Consider the following 18260-nt stretch of genomic DNA (forward strand, 5'->3'; position numbering starts at 1 on the left):
AAATTCACAAAAGTCTACAGAATCCTCCCGGAAGACCAATAGTCTCTAGTCGAAACTCCATATTAGAGCCATTATCAATATATGTAGATACCTTTTTACGCCCTTTTGTTCAGGAAACTAGATCTTATATTAGAGACACCACAGATTTTTTGAGCCGGATGCAAATGCTGGGAGATCTAGAAGATCACTGGAGATTAGTCACAATGGATGTAGTTAGCCTTTACACCGTTATTCCCCAGGAAGAGGAAGACCGCTCCTTTAGCCATGCATTGCATCGAATTTAATCACACTTTTGACGCGCTTAAATGTGTCATCTTACAACAAATCAAGTGGGATATACAAGGAGGCGACAGAAGATTGGTCCTCCTACAACAGGAGCAGAGATGGATATACCGTCTACACTCTTTACAACCGGACGGTTTAAACATTAGAATTGAATGGAGTCAGTTCTTTTGATCAGTTCCGTCTTAGAGTGGCTGTTGTAAATGTGTGAGGTGCAGACACTTGATCTGAGGGGGAGAAGTTTTACGGAAGTTAGCCCCGCCCAGCAGGAAGTTGGGCGGAGCCCAAATATAGCGTCTGATGTTATCCATTATAAATATCGACGCCATCTTGAAAAGTTCACATTGAGAAAAGCGAAAAGCCGATTGAAGTAAGAAGCATGAAGTTGAAGTTGAGGTTGGAGGCGATACTGTTCGCACTAAAGAGCGCCAAATACATGATTTATGTGTTATATTTTTCGATAGACACAGCTGATTGACCCACGGACCCTGAGGAAGAAGGCGAAACTTGGGCTGAGTCGGGCCGTGGATTGGGTTCAGACGACTGTGTTCCGGTTTACTGCTTAAGAGAGTTTCAGCAGTGAAGCTAAGTAACCATCAATCTAAGTTGTTTTGAAAAATAGGAAACAGAAGTGGGTTACTTAAATAGGGGTTTTTTAGCCAGTGATGATCGGGCGGTGCTCCCTTACGTTGTTTTACAACACAAGGAGCGCACGCCGGGATTGAGGCTTTTCCCCTATAAATTTAAACATACATTTGACGCGAGATATATTATATAGGAGTCTATATTTAGATGACTGGTTATGTTCACCTCAGTTATTAGTATTGCTGGATTTCTCAGCAGCATTTGAAACTGTGGGCTACAATATTGTTGTAACACAACTGGAAGAAGCAGGTATCAAGTGCACAGTACTTGCCTATCTGATAAACAGAATCTGAATCTGGCAGCAGTCTATACCATTTATTGCCACTGTGGGCACCTATTTTATTTAATATCTATCTCAAGATAAGCTGATTTGGTTGATTGATTCTCAATTTATTTCTACTCATACCCATTGAACTAGACTTACCTACAGCCATTAATAAAGGGTAAGGAGGCCATGAATTTTATACACTGCTTTCTGTGGTACAACCAACGTAGCATACATTTATTTTATGTAGGTACGTTTTCTGTTCTAGTGGGCTCACAATCAAAGCTTTTGTACCTGGGCCAATGGAGAGTTAAGTGACTTACCCAGGATCACAAGAAACCAAAGTTTCCTAGGTTTTCAGACAACTGTGCTAATTATCAGGCTATTACCCCACTCTACCACCTGTTTAACAGTAATTCAAGAATGAATTAAAAACAACAAACTTTGCCTGAACCCAGGTAAGACGTTTCCCCTGTGGGTCACTAGCATAATGGATCACACACCTGATATCCAAATCCCCTTTGAAAGATACAAACTCCACTCTTAAATCATAGGTCAGGAACCTTTGAGCAACAGCTAGGCTGAACACTTGCACTGATCCCCCAAATCCAAGCAAAATTTTAGAGCTGCCTCTATCATTTCCAACAACTATGTGTCTCTTTCTATACAGTAAGAAGGCAAGTCTTATCACACTGGTTCATGACAGGATAACATCAAGTTTGGATTACTATAATGCACACTTCAATGATGTGATAGCAAAGTGTTTGCACCAGTTCCAATTGGTTTAGAATGCCACAGCTTGACCAATAAAAGGTTGTAAGCAATATAATCCAATCACAACATTTATGCAAAAACTTAATTGGCTAAAAATACCACACAAAGTTAAACTTGAAACTATTGGGGGAATGTTATAGATTGGTGCAGCACATGCCCCATTGTGGCACTTACATTGTAGCACCAATTTTATAACAGCTTCTGGGCATGTCTAAGTCATTATAGAATACTAGCACAAATTGGCTGCTGTGGCTAAACAAACATTTAGTGTACCAACTTATGTCATGCCAATGGCTGATATAAGTTGGCATACCAATGTGTACCATGTACATGCATGCAACTGATGATGTTCTATAAGTTATGCACATCACATAATGGTATACCATATTTTTCGGACTATAAGATGCACCGGACCATAAGACGCACCAGACCATAAGACGCACCTAGGTTTTCCTCCCAAATTTGGAGGAAAAACAAAGTGCATCTTATAGTCCAAAAAATAGTTACAGGCCCCCCTCCCTGTTCCAGGCACCCTCCCTCCGTTACAGGCATCTCCCTTCCTCCGTTACAGGCTCCAACGGAGGGAGAGAGGGGTGCCTGTAACGGAGGGAGGGAGGGAGCCTGTAACAGAGGGAGGGAGATGCCTGTAACGGAGGGAGGGAGGTGCCTGTAACGGAGGGAGGGAGGCTACATTCGGACTGTAAGACGCACCCCCCATTTTCCTCCCAAATTTGGGAGGAAAAAGTGTGTCTTATAGTCCGAAAAATACGGTACCTATGACACGCTCATGTTCTGCCCATATGTACACCCTCTTGGCAGTTGTACATTAACCTCCTGATTTTATAAAGTTTGCCAAAAATTGTGTGTGGAAACTTAGGTGTGTTTCCATTTTGCATGTGTAATTTAAAAAATAATGAATCAATTGGTGCCAATAATTGGCTTTATAACAAACAATTATTGGCATTAGATTTAATTGGGACTTACCCATATAAAGTTAGGTGTGGGATCCATGCCTAAAATTTACAATGGTCCAAAAAAGGGGGCATGAAAATGGGAGGGTTATAGGTGTTTCAGGGCAGATCGTAATCATGGTTTTGAGTTTTATGCATAATTGTAGAATAATGGTACTATGCATGTAAATTTAGGCAGGGGAATTTGTACCGCATTTTCATTGGTGCAAATGGCCATGCCTAAATTTATGTGTGACCTCTCCATTTAAGTGTTAATTCTATAAACCATACTGAATGTTAGGCATGGCTTAGAGAATATCGCTTATGTGGGCTTTTTTTCAGCTCCAAATTTGTAAGCCCAACTTCTGTAACATATATGCGGTATTAGTGCCTAAATGTTGGCACCAGCTTAAAGAACTGCCTTTCACATATCGCATCGTCAAGGCCCTTAAAGGTAATGAACAAGAATACTTGAAAAATAGGCTCTCCCTCTACACACCTCCAAGGTCCCTAGAATATCCTTAACCACACCCTCTCCAAAGAAAATCACACAATGTGACACTAACCAATGAGCCTTCTCTGGAGTAACTCACCACACTCTGGAACACAATTCCAGACAGCTGTTATGTGCATATTTTTACTACTGAAATTGTCTATTGCCTATGTCCAGCTTATTGCCTTGGGTGAATATCTCCAAAAATAAGAAAGAAAGAAAGAAAGAAAGAAAGAAAGAAAGAAAGAAAGAAAGAAAGAAAGAAATATTCTAATGCCATTAGTGCTACAGGTATCACAACTAAACAGGTCAAACACCCATGTTATTTATAGGATATTTTTCTTTGATTCATAATAAATATTTGTTTACAAATTCACAATATACATCTCAAGCAAACAAACACTTGTACAGTAAATCTGAAAACAGCAAGAAAAAAAGGGGGGGGGGCTTCTACTAAACATTAGTAAGCACTAATGTGTGCTTGCTACATATTAAAAGGAAGTATCCAAGGTGCACAGTTCAAATAAGGTGAATCCAACCCTCCATCACAAACTTTCCTGCCAAAGGACCCCCATGTGTAATCCCCCCCAAAATACCCCCACACACAAATCAAGGCCTCTCAAGTCAATATTCCCCAGTTTCAGACCTCCCCACCTCTACCCAGAGGCTCCCTTAACCCAGAAGCTCTCTTCACCTGGAAGGTTCCTTCAAAGTTAGGGCCTCCCGAAATCCCCCTGTTTTCAAAGCTCCCCTCCAAGTTGTCTCCTCCACCAACCCACAGGGCCTCTCTAGGGTATTGTTATGTTTCTGCTAGCAGGCTGGGGAGGAGAGGGAATATCTCTGCTAGAGTAGCTGGGAGGGACTTACCTGCCATTGGTCAGCTTGAGGTGTAGCTGACGTTTGCAGTGCTGACGTTAGTATCCAGGGTCTATTTGTTACCTGCTAGCCCAGGGTACGGTGCTTTGGCATTTGAGCTATGTGCTTGCCTTTAGCCTGTTAGATATCTGTGTTTGAGAGCTTGTGCTGTGGAGGAGGGGTATTCTGTGTTGCCCTTTCTTTCTTTGTTCTGTGTTCCCTTGCTGTGTGTCTGTGCTGGGTTTAGTTCCTCTTCATTTCCCTTCTCTGGTTGTTTTCCCCCAGAGGGAGCAGCTGTGTGTAGTTTTGGGTTTCAGAGCAGCATTTGTCTTCCTGGGTATTTTCTCTTCCCTTCCCTGCTGTGGCCCCTCCCCTTTCCTGTAGCTGGTGTGTGTTAACACTTTGGTCTCTGGTTCTGAGTGTGTTTGTGTGCTGTAGCCAGTAGCTTGCCTCTGGCTTGTATTTCCTGGTTTAGTTCTGGGTACTGCCTGCCCAGATCTGATTCTCAGTTGGGTTCAGCTTCTCCTAGTGCGGCTGCTGGTTCGGGAGTCCCTAAGCCCTGCCAGCTGACTGCAGGTAAGGGCTCAACTCTTACTGAATGTTAGCTAAGTGCAGGTGAAGACCGTTAGCTGCCCCAGTTTCACTGTTCCTGCTGTTCCGTGGGGAGTACCGGTTGCCGCCGGCTGGTTCCTGTGTCCTCTACCTGTGAGGAAGCCTGTTCCTCTCCTCGAAGCTGGTGTCCTTGGTGAGTACACTGAAGGCGGGCTCTTGCTACTGTGGTTCAGTCTACCCTGGGCTCCCCTTGACTTCCTTACTGTTGGGGGAGGGGGGTCTGGGCTCAAGGGCTCACGAGCGGAGCTGGAGTACAGCAGACAGATAACAGGTATACTGCTGGTAATCCCTATTGGTAGTCTTGCAGTACTAACGCTAGGGTCAGGTTTCCATATAAGAACCTTAACATGGGCACTCGCATACTCTCTTCTATACTCCTCCACAAATCAATCATCCCCAATCCTTAAACAATACAAAGACCAAGTATGTGTGCCTTCAACTAGATACAGCTTTATACATTAAGCAAACGTCAGTAATAACAACTGTCTTCTCCTTATTGGTCAACATAACACACAACATGTTTCCATAACACCCCAACAAGTTGGTGACAACGTAGTCATAGTAAAAGAACACAATTCTGACCATACAAATATTTGAGCTAGTTTGATCTGTGGTAACATGAAACCAAGCTTCCATTCACCCACAATCCATGAGGATGATGCCCATGGGCCTACATTTCCCCAATGTACAGCTGGAGAAGTAGCTGTGGAGTGAAGAAGTAGCCTTATGGTTAGTGCAGCAGTCTTTGATTCTGGTGACCTGAGTTTGATTCCCACTGTATCTGTTTGTAACCTTGAACAAGTCACTTAGGGACCCTTTTACTAAGCCTTGTTGGTGCCTATGTGGGCACAATGTGTGTCATATTGGAACTACTGCCTGGCTACCAAGTGGTCCGGGTGGTAATTTCATTTTTTACGCACATCTATTATGCACGCCAGAAAAATATATTTCATTTTCCGGCATGTGACGCTAACTGGGCAGTAATCGGCAATGTACATGCGTAGATGATTACCACCCGCTTAATGCGTGAGACCTTACTGCTAAGTGAATGGGTGACAGTACGGTCTCAGACCCAAATTTTATTTTGCCGCATGTCCAATTTTGGCCAAAAAAAGGCATTTTTTACAGGCGTGCTGAAAAATGGATCTGCATGCGTCCTTAGTAAAAGGACCCCTTAACCCTCTATTGCCCCAGGAACAACAACTTAGAATGTGAGCCCTCTAGGGACAGAAAAAGTACCTACACATAATGTGTACAGCACTGTGTAAGTCTAATAGTGCTATAAAAATGATTAGTAGTAGTTTGACCTTTATCACCCTTAAATTTCACAATATGGAGATGGCTATTCTCAACTCCAAACAAACAGAAAAATCCACTTGCTGAAAAATGACTCTATTTATTCTCAACTCCTCCACTTGAACTCCATCCCATCCCAGAAAAACACCCCCCCCCCCCCCAACAAACCCACAGCCACCAGCACAGAGAAAACCCCTCTAATTGAGTGGGAGGGTAGGGCTGCATCGTATCTCAAAATGGGCCTCCACAGAAAAATTTGTTGAGAACTTCTTCCCACTCAGCTCAGCTCCAATACTTCTTAACTCAATCTGATTGGCTGATCAGTAATTGTGAGCCACCAATAAGATCATCTTCAATGCTGCCCAGCCTGCTGCTGTACCACACACCACTCCTAACCCTTCCTTACCCCTCCCCCATCTCCAAAATTATAAGCAAAATTAAAACAGGGGAAGTAATGGGGTAGGAGAAGCCTAGGCTCAGCCATGTTAAGACATGCCTGGGTTAAATCAAGGGGGCTATGCCTTTGTTGCTTGTAGTGTGGCTCACAAGCAGTGTTTTTCATTTACCACGGTAGTCAGTAAACCACCATAGTAAATGAAAGTGTAGTAAAATCTCAACTTTTATTGCAACTTAATAACAACTCCCCCCCCCCTCTTAAAAATGGTAAGTTATCTTTCACTCTTCTCTCTCCTTCTCTGCTCATATCCAGCAGATCGCCAAGACCTGTCGTTTCTTTCTTTATAACATCTGTAAAATCCGCCCCTTTCTTTCTGAGCACTCTACCAAAACCCTCATCCACACCCTTGTCACCTCTCGTTTGGACTACTGCAATCTGCTTCTTGCTGGCCTCCCACTTAGTCATCTCTCCCCTTTCCAGTCGGTTCCAAACTCTGCTGCCCGTCTCATCTTCCGCCAGGGTCGCTTTACTCATACTACCCTTCTCCTCAAGTCGCTTCACTGGCTCCCTATCCGTTTTCACATCCTGTTCAAACTTCTTCTACTAACCTATAAATGTACTCACTCTGCTGCTCCCCAGTATCTCTCCACACTCGTCCTTCCCTACACCCCTTCCCGTGCACTCCGATCCCTGGATAAATCCTTCTTATCTGTTCCCTTCTCCACTACTGCCAACTCCAGACCGCTCCTTCTGTCTTGCTGCGCCCTACGCCTGGAATAGACTTCCTGAGCCCCTACGACTTGCCCCATCCTCGACCATCTTTAAATCTAGATTGAAAGCCCACCTCTTTAAAATTGCTTTTGACTCGTAACCACTTGTATCCACCCGCCTCCACCTACCCTCCTCTCCACTTTCCTCTACACATTAATTGATTGGTTTGCTTTATTTTTTTGTCTACTAGATTGTAAGCTCTTTGAGCAGGGACTGTCTTTCTTCTATGTTTGTGCAGCGCTGCGTACGCTTTGTAGCGCTATAGAAATGCTAAATAGTAATAGTAGTAGTAATTTTTCATTAGCCAGATATAAATTGTATGTATTAGTTCATAATTCATCCAGATAGCTGGTATAATAAAAATAAATGTTATTTGTGTGCTTCTTTGACAAAATATTTAAAAGAATTTCAGGGGAAAGACTAAATTCAGTTTATCTCAGTTCCTCCAATTTGTCACTCCATTGTTTAATTGTCTTTAGTCCATTTCAAGGATACATTCACTGCATTCATCTTTTGATACAGCCTCCTGACGCCTGTATTTATTACCTTCATTATTAAGTCAAGGGAAGTTTCTAACTTGCTATCTTCTAAATCACTATAAAAAGAAGATACAGCACCACAAAGCTTGCCAAGCAGTTTTCAGATATGTGCTGGAATTCCATCAGGATTCTTTATCATCAATTTTTGTTGTTATATATACTAGTCTATTTTTAAGCAAAGATTTAGTTATAAGATACTAAGTATAAAAAAAATTATTAACATGATCATTATTGTCTTCAATTTCTTTTTAATAGTGACTCAATTTCATTTCATTCAATGCATTTTATCTGTTCATCATCCTGTACTATCTCGAACCCTGCTTTGTCCCTTTTAATTGCTCTGCCCTTTTCTTTAGTGCTGCCTATGCTATTCTGTATCTTTGTGCATGTAATTGTTCTGTTTGATTTAGACTTTAGATGACCTCCCGTTCTCTCTTTTTAATTTGCTTTTTGTTGTTGCCTTTGCTCTCTGCTATTTTATTGACTCTTTTCACTTTTACTTGTTAATGTTTCATGTCAGGTTAATGCCATCTTGTTCTTAAAGTGCTGTGACCTTTACGTTGCTATTGCAATCTGTACCTTTGTATGAACATTTTTTTTCCTATGTGTCTTTCTCAGTGGTCATCACTGGCTCAGTTCACATGCATCAAAAACTTTCCATCAGAATAATATTCATTGATTTTGATGAGCAGCAATATTCAAAGAATGGAATACAATAAAAACCCTTTACATGAGCTTTAGGCTAGATTCCATCTCTGAATTGCATAGTAAATCACTAACTTTTTTTCACAATATGCTTGAATCTCATAATCCCTTTTCTGATATGCAGACTCATTCTCATGACAATAGCAACATCTGGAAGGGTGCAAGGGGAATGCTGCAAGCATGCCGATACAATGATTCCAACTTAAACTACAGGCACAAAGCTAAAACAAGATCAACAACATTTTTGTAGTTAAAAAGGAAATATGTTATAGATGCTGAATTCAGAGAAGAACATTTCCTCAGCAGCGGAAAGGTTGAAGTAAGTTTCACACAATGAATGTGGTTTTCCAAAGGCTAAGCAAACACTAATAGCCGAACTGATGGACGCTGATTAACTAGTAGACATGGGCAAGAGAAAAGTTAGTATTATGGATAGGAAATGATACCCATGATCACCAGCAGGCATGCTGAGTCCCCTATCTACTAATTTTTTAATGTATATATTTTGCTCACACCTTTTTCAATAGTAGCTCAGGGTGAGTTACATTCAGGTACACTGGGGTATTTCTCTGGCCCTGGAAGGCTCACAATCTAATTTTGTACCTGAGGCAATGGAGGGTTATGTGACTTGCCCAAGATCACAAGGAGCAGTAGTGAGATTTGAACCGGACACCTCCTAACCACTAGGCCACTCCTCCACTCCTTATTTATGTGTTATTGAGCATTAGCTTCCAGGAACTGCATAGTATAAAATTGTCTTTACAGAAGATAAAGCATGATAATGTCATTATCACACACTAAGGGGCTCATTTTCAAATGAGAAAAACATCCAAAATGTGTTATAAAGTACCACTTGGATGGATTTCTTCTCAAAACGTCCAAATTGGTATTTTTGAAACCTGTTTTGTAGATGTCTATGAATTTTGTCGCAGTGCATCCAAATCAGAAGGGGGCATGTTGGGGGCATATCAAAGGTGGGATTAGGGCGGGCCTAACACTTGGACGATTATAACCATAATGAAACAAAACCAAAACATCTAGGACAAAAACTTCAACATTTTGGTCTAGACCTGTTTTTCTAAACAATAAGACACAAAAAGGTGCCCTAAATGACCAGATGACCACTGGAGGGATTCAGGGATTATTCCCCTTACTCCCACAGTGGCCATGGACTCCCTCCCACCCCCCCAAAATGTGAATAAAAATAGTACTCGTTAGTCTCTATGATAGCCTCAAATGTTATAGTCAGATTTATTAGAGCAGCCTGCAGATTCCCAGAGTAATGTAGTGGTGGGTGCAGTGCACTGTAGACAGGTGGACCCAGGCCCAAACCTCCTCTTACCTTTTATTCTTTTGGTGGAAACTGTAAGCCCTCCAAAACTCATCAGAAAAGAGACTTGTCTCTCTTTCCTACCAGCTAAGACTGAAGGCAAAACCAGTACACTGTAAAGGAAATAACTCCTGGGCCAATCAGATCCCAGTCAACAAGATGTGAAAGTATATTGCTGCTTGCGTCCTGCTGTTAAAGAAAAAACATTCAGTTCCATACAACAGCTTTGCAGCAAAGAAATACCACCTGCTGGCCAAATAAGAGAAATACACTTCAGGACATAATTAAAATAGGAAAATATCTAATACACTTTAGGAACTTAAAACACACTGTGGTCCTTTTACTAAGCAGTGGTAAAAAGTGGCCTGCGGTAGTGTAGGTGCGTGTATTGGGTGTGCACCATGCCAGTTTTTACTGCATCTACTAAAAGTGGCTTTTTTTAATGGTACGGAAAAGGGCCTGTGTTAAAAATGAAACTAGTGCATGCCCAAAACCAGCCTGAGCCCTTAATGCCACCCATTGATCTAGCGGTAAAGGCTCACATGCTACACGCATGGTGACCAGTCAGTGCGCGCCAAGTGCCGTGTGTAGGAGGAAATAAATAAATAATTCATCCACGCATTATGGATGTGTGCCAAATCTGAAATTACCACCAGGAGGGTGTGCTGACCTGGCGGTTGTCTCATTTGGGCACAGGCTACACGCACGTAGAGCCTACAGTGGCTTAGTAAAAGAACCCCACTGTTTCTTCACAGCAAGCATCAGATGTAACTGAGTAAAAATAGTAAAAACTGGTGAAATTATTACTTCAGTAAAATTAAAAATAACAAATGTTTTCCTGTACTTCTTCACAAGCAAAAGTAACAAACTTTTGCATAAGTACAGCAACTAGTTACATTTACTTAGCTACTATACAACATTGATAGGAAATCAGGTCAAAGAACCACAAGCTATTTTTCCTCCTGCCACCAGCACCGCAAGTATTAGGTCCTAAAAGACAACTAAAGTTGGATTTGGGAGTGAATTATAACAGATGCAAATGCTGACATTCAAAATTGTTGTCCTTGAAATTCATAGACTTTGCCAAATATATCCGTCATATTTATCCTGCAGAATTGCAACCAAACACACCCCAAATATGCTTCAATGGACAACATGCAAGAGTGCATTGCAAGAATTTCCTCGTGTGTACTGCATGGGTTTCAAAGTAGGCATTTACAGCTGGATACCAATTACAATGTAAAAAGAGAAAAACAAAAACCTAGGGCATAAGCATATGAATAGACCAAATTAATTGATGATCATAACAAAGTCCTCTGCATCATTAGACCTCTCTTATAAAATTTGTGCAAAATAGTGCAACAAGTGCAAATTAATTATCTATCTCCATTCAAATAATGTCCAACTTGAGCAAAGTTCAATATGATGTTAGTTCCGACTTCACTAAGATAAAGTCAGCACAAAGCACACTCAAAACTAAGGGGGTCTTTTACTAAGCTGCGCTAGCATTTTCAGCTTGTGCTAAAAAAATCAGCTGGCGCGCCTTAGTAATAGACCTCCTAAGTTACTTATCTTGATTGGTTACGTGTCTTCGGTGTCCAAAAACCTTGACGTCTACCCAATAGAGTACCCAATGTGTCTCTTTCTCAGGGGCAGTCCATTAACTAAGCACCAGAATGAAACAGGAAGAACTGGAGATCTTCACTCGAGAACTGGTGGCATATTCATATACTTATGCTCCAGGGGCATTTTGTAATACAGCTCCTTTAACTGGATGAGCTCTCTCACACACATACTACATCCAAGGTTGTGCCAGATTTTTAATTACAGACTAGAAGGTGGTTTTTTTTTTATATTAAGTATCAAACTTCCTGGTGTTTTGGGGTTTGTATTTTGAAACATTTACAATATAAACAGTACACACAGCTTTTAATATAAGTCCCATTGTCTAAATTTAACTTAATTCAAAATGTATGAATTGCCTTTATAGCACCTCTGACCAAAGTTATGTGTAACCTATTAATCTGTATTGTGTCACTGTCAGGGCTTTTTTGAGGGGGTACTCGGGGGTACTGAGTACTGGCACCTTTTCCACTATCTGCTAAAATTGACCCATGGACCCCAAGTTTTAATGAAAGAGCTCAGGCTCTACACACCAACTCTGCCTTGTCATAGATTATGTGACTGGTTGCAGAGGGCCTGGCTATTGTGGGATGGGTCCATGAGTGATCACCTCACCCCTGAAGGGTGGCCTTAGCATTTGAGTACCGGCACCTTTTTTTGCTAGTAAAAACACACTGGTCACTGTATATCTGTTTTATTTCTGCAAAGTAATATTTCATTAGTGCCTTGAAGATTTTTGAAACAGATGTTTTCTATTCATTATAATGTTTTATTAATATAGGGTGCAGTAATATTTGCTCCTAGTTAAAAAAAAAAAAGATATTCTGCAAGTCAACCTTTGAATATGAATGTCCTAGACTCAATCTCTACAATTTTAGCAAAGCATGACTATACACATAACATACGATCGAGACCTATCTTGGATAGCTTTCTGATAAGATCTGGAATAAAACTAAAATCAAACCTGACCTACCTGGCAAAGCAATTTCATTTTATGTGAAACACAACGGCTTAGATTATAACCTTTAGGATGACTCAGGAGAAGTAATGCTTGCATATAAACTGCATCATTTTCTTAGAATATTTTCACAATCAATATAACTGTGTGCCTTAAGTAGGAACCTTGGATCAATCTTCTATGCTGTGAATGGGCAGCATAATTTTATCAGATGAAAACTACATAATGCAAACAGTATCTGATATGAATATTTAACAGACAGTGGAAATGAGGACAATAGTTAAGTAAGGCCTAACAAATGAAAGAATAACCAATCTTAATGTATAGATGTATTTAAAAAAACCACTTGAATTCAGAATATTTAGGAGAGAGGCAGGGATTCATACAGCAGCAAATGCAACCAATAAAAAGAGCATATTTCATGAATTGTATGCTTCTGGAATTAAACACAAGCTGAGTAGGAAGTATAATTGCCTCTACATACAAGTAGGTAAGACCACTGTGAGTATAGAAAGTTCTTGCTCAACAACTGGTAAATCACTGAGGAATACTTTCATTTTAAATAACAGCAGTGTAGAACTAAATAGACTCACATATTCAACAAACTTATACATTAAGGAGGCAATTCTATAACAGAGCACTGCCATTCAGGTGTCATATTACCATGGGTATAAACCCACATCAACATTAAAAGAATTTAAGCATGAAGATATACAACAGATCTATGGCTCAGATAAATATAAACAACTAAATGCAACATTTATATGCATAACTCACAGTATTATGTAAGTTAGGCACATAAATGTTGACCCCCGTCAATGACATACCCATGCCCCTTCCCCATGAATGCCCTTTTAACAATTGCCTGCTACACCATTTTGGCGCTTAATTATAAAATGGTACTTTAGGAAGCTACTTACCTGTGTGGGTGTCAATATTCTATAAATTTAGGCACACAAAAGGCACTTAAATTTAGGCAACCTGTTATAGAATAAGGGGTATACTGCCAGATTCTTTATATTGCACCTTAATTTCCGTGCGGAAATCAAAGTATTTTCTATAACAATGTGCATAACTTAATTGGTTAACTAGCTAATCAGTGCTGTCAACTGGACGCTATCAAGCAATTATCAACACTAATTGGCATTAAGATTTACACGCACAACTCGCTAAGTGTATTCTGTAACATGGTGCGTGTAAATTTTAAGTCACATAGTTGAAAAGGGGGCATGACCATGGGTGGGACATGGGTGTTTCTAAAATCTATGCTCATCGTTACAGAATACACCTGCTCTGCACCTAATTTAGGTTTTAGGATTTACGCCAATTAAAACATGCCATAAATGGCCGTGACTAAATTTGGTCACAAGGAGAAGCACTCAGCATTTTCTATATACCATGCAGAAATTGAAGCCTATTCTATAAAACTTAGGTGTACTTTAAAGAATATTCCTAGTCACATTTTTTTCCCGTGCGGAATTTTCAGGCACCATAGGTAGAATCTAGCCCATATCAACTGAATATTGTCACTATCATAGCTAGTCAGTCTGCTTGCTCCACTCTGTAATGTCCAGGTAGTACCCAGATTATACTGCAGCTTTTAGAGAGATTTGCACCTGCATGATCTAGATAGTACCATAGAAAATCCACAGGTAGCAAATGTACACATTTAGTAGTGGCCATTATCTATATAGCTCAGGGGTTTAATTTATATTAGGGACATGGAGGCAAAATAATAATAATAATAATAATTTTGTTTAGTTTCTTGTATTGGTTACAGCTTTTTCATTTTGCTTTGTTTTTATAAATTCAAAGCAATTTTTTAAAATTAAGATATAGTTATGGCTACTACCCCAAACAAACAAAAACAGCTTTTGACTACTGCTCCAATCCCTCTGATCACAACAACTTGAACTCCCTATGACAACTCACATCCTCAACCTCCCTGGCACCAACATTAGGCCGTCAACTCCCCATCCCCCCAAATACCACCAAAGAGGAAGTCAATACTCCTGGCACTTACTGGGGATATTGGTGATATAGTACGAGGACAGGAGCAATCCCCATTTGCTCCCAGCCCCATTTCACTAAAGCAAGGATAGCTGTAATTCCTGCTCAGGAATACCAGGAATTAAAGTCTTGGAAGCAAGAAACAATAAAATAAAGGTACTCCATGCTCACAAATGGAGAAAGTGTTTCTAATGTCCGAGCGGGTGTCCACCTAAACAATAGGGATCATCACACAATATGTTTTTTTACATTGGAGCTAAAATGGATTATGGACACACAAGACTCAAAGTATTACATTTCAAACATGCTGACTTTAATGAAATGGGGGATTATTTGAAGAAAGATCTGACAGAATGGGTATACAACTAAGTGGAAGGGCACTGGTTCAAGCTGAAAGCAGCTATTAATAAGGCAATAGATCTTTATATTAGTAAAGTAAACAAAACAAGAAAAAAAGGAAACCTACATAGTTCTCCAAAGAAGTGGCTGAAAAAATAAAGGCATAAGGAGCAGCATTCAAAAAATACATAAGAAAACAGGAAGAGGAGCACAGAAAAGATTATTGGAGAAACTTAAAGAAAAAAAGAGGGAAATATGATTAGCAATATCATAAGTGGAAAAAAATGGCTAAATTAATCAAAAGAGGTGACAAGACTTTTTCAGATACAGTGGTGGAAATAAGTATTTGATCCCTTGCTGATTTTGTAAGTTTGCCCACTGACAAAGACATGAGCAGCCCATAATTGAAGGGTAGGTTATTGGTAACAGTGAGAGATAGCACATCACAAATTAAATCCGGAAAATCACATTGTGGAAAGTATATGAATTTATTTGCATTCTGCAGAGGGAAATAAGTATTTAATCCCTCTGGCAAACAAGACCTAATACTTGGTGGCAAAACCCTTGTTGGCAAGCACAGCGGTCAGACGTCTTCTGTAGTTGATGATGAGGTTTGCACACATGTCAGGAGGAATTTTGGTCCACTCCTCTTTGCAGATCATCTCTAAATCATTAAGAGTTCTGGGCTGTCGCTTGGCAACTCGCAGCTTCAGCTCCCTCCATAAGTTTTCAATGGGATTAAGGTCTGGTGACTGGCTAGGCCACTCCATGACCCTAATGTGCTTCTTCCTGAGCCACTCCTTTGTTGCCATGGCTGTATGTTTTGGGTCATTGTCGTGCTGGAAGACCCAGCCACGACCCATTTTTAAGGCCCTGGCGGAGGGAAGGAGGTTGTCACTCAGAATTGTACGGTACATGGCCCCATCCATTCTCCCATTGATGCGGTGAAGTAGTCCTGTGCCCTTAGCAGAGAAACACCCCCAAAACATAACATTTCCACCTCCATGCTTGACAGTGGGGACGGTGTTCTTTGGGTCATAGGCAGCATTTCTCTTCCTCCAAACACGGCGAGTTGAGTTCATGCCAAAGAGCTCAATTTTTGTCTCATCTGACCACAGCACCTTCTCCCAATCACTCTCGGCATCATCCAGGTGTTCACTGGCAAACTTCAGACGGGCCGTCACATGTGCCTTCCGGAGCAGGGGGACCTTGCGGGCACTGCAGGATTGCAATCCGTTATGTCGTAATGTGTTACCAATGGTTTTCGTGGTGACAGTGGTCCCAGCTGCCTTGAGATCATTGACAAGTTCCCCCCTTGTAGTTGTAGGCTGATTTCTAACCTTCCTCATGATCAAGGATACCCCACGAGGTGAGATTTTGCGTGGAGCCCCAGATCTTTGTCGATTGACAGTCATTTTGTACTTCTTCCATTTTCTTACTATGGCACCAACAGTTGTCTCCTTCTCGCCCAGCGTCTTACTGATGGTTTTGTAGCCCATTCCAGCCTTGTGCAGGTGTATGATCTTGTCCCTGACATCCTTAGACAGCTCCTTGCTCTTGGCCATTTTGTAGAGGTTAGAGTCTGACTGATTCACTGAGTCTGTGGACAGGTGTCTTTCATACAGGTGACCATTGCCGACAGCTGTCTGTCATGCAGGTAACGAGTTGATTTGGAGCATCTACCTGGTCTGTAGGGGCCAGATCTCTTACTGGTTGGTGGGGGATCAAATACTTATTTCCCTCTGCAGAATGCAAATAAATTCATATACTTTCCACAATGTGATTTTCCGGATTTAATTTGTGATGTGCTATCTCTCACTGTTACCAATAACCTACCCTTCAATTATGGGCTGCTCATGTCTTTGTCAGTGGGCAAACTTACAAAATCAGCAAGGGATCAAATACTTATTTCCACCACTGTATATTGGAGAAAGATAAAGGCTGGAAATGGAACTATAAGACTGAAAGCTGCCAACTCCTGCTACGTGGAGAGTGATGAGGAAACTGCAGACATGTTAAACAGATACATCTGTTCTGTGTTCATGAAGGAATACCCTGGAGAAGGTCCACTGCTGACTGAGAAGGGTATATATGAGGATAGAGTGATGTCACACCATTCACAGAAGAAAGTGTTTATGTACAACTTGAAAAACTAAAGGTAGACAAAGCTACTAGGCCAGATGAGATATATCCTAGACTATTGAGGGAACTTAGAGAAATCCTGGTAGGAACTCTGAATAATTTATTTAATAGATCTTTGGAGTGGAGAGAGATACCACTGGATTGGAGAAGAATGGATGTGCACCCACTTCACAAAATTGGAGACTGGGAAGAAGTGGGAAACTACAGATTGGTAAACCTTACTTTGGTGGTTGGAAAACTAATAGAAAAACAAAGCCGAAGAAAAGGATAGTGAAGTTCCTAGAATCTAATGGGCTGCAAGATCCGAGGTAGCATGGTTTTATCAAAGGAAAACCTGGAAACACAAATATTGATTTATTTGACTGGCTAAGCAGAGAACTGGACATGTGCCTGATGTAATCTACTTCAGCAAAGCCTTTGATATGGTTCCCCAGAGGAGGAGAAAAGAGAAAGGAGAGAGTCCAAACCTCATGAACGTGTGAACAGCACAAAAGGAGTGAGGCAAAAAAAGAGGATTCCAAGATGTCAGTATGTAGGACCTTTAATACAGTCAACAATATCAACACATCAAGGATCTGACACAGCCATGTTTCAGCATGTGAGCCTGCATGCAAAACGCTGCTTGGTTCTCCAGGAGCCAGATTGCTCCACCTTGAGTTTTTTGCTGTTCCAGTATGGTTTACAAACATATCTCTATACAATTTCCGGAAATCACTAAAAACAAACCTGTTCAAAAAGGCATACCCCACAGACCCAACATAAAAGCCTGAATACCTGCAACACAACGAAACCAAAGCTCGTAATGGACATACTTAACTCTTCCTCTCTAAGATCCCCCAATGTGTCTATCACACATGACCCTTATTCCACCACAATACCACATTGTATTTGTTCATACCGGAATTGGCGAATGCCGATACGGTACTATGTAAGCCACATTAAGCCTGCAAGTAGTTGGGATAATGTGGGATACAAATGTAACAAATAAAATAAATAAATAGGACCATTGTACAGAAACATATACTACAGGCTGACACCCTGAAGCAAGCTCGCATGCCGAAACACGGCCATGTCAGGTCCTTGATGTCCTTGATGTGTTGATATTGTTGATGGTACTAAAGGTCCTACATACTGACATCTTGGAATCCTCGGGGAGGGGGAGAGGTTGTTTGTTTTGTTTTGTTTGTTTCACTCCTTTTGTGCTGTCCTCACAAAATGCTCATGAATAAGCTTAGCAGCATAAAGGTGGGACCCAAAGTGGTAAACTGGATTAG

This window comes from Microcaecilia unicolor, chromosome 7 (assembly GCF_901765095.1).
Source record: "Microcaecilia unicolor chromosome 7, aMicUni1.1, whole genome shotgun sequence".
Taxonomy (NCBI): Eukaryota; Metazoa; Chordata; class Amphibia; order Gymnophiona; family Siphonopidae; genus Microcaecilia; species Microcaecilia unicolor.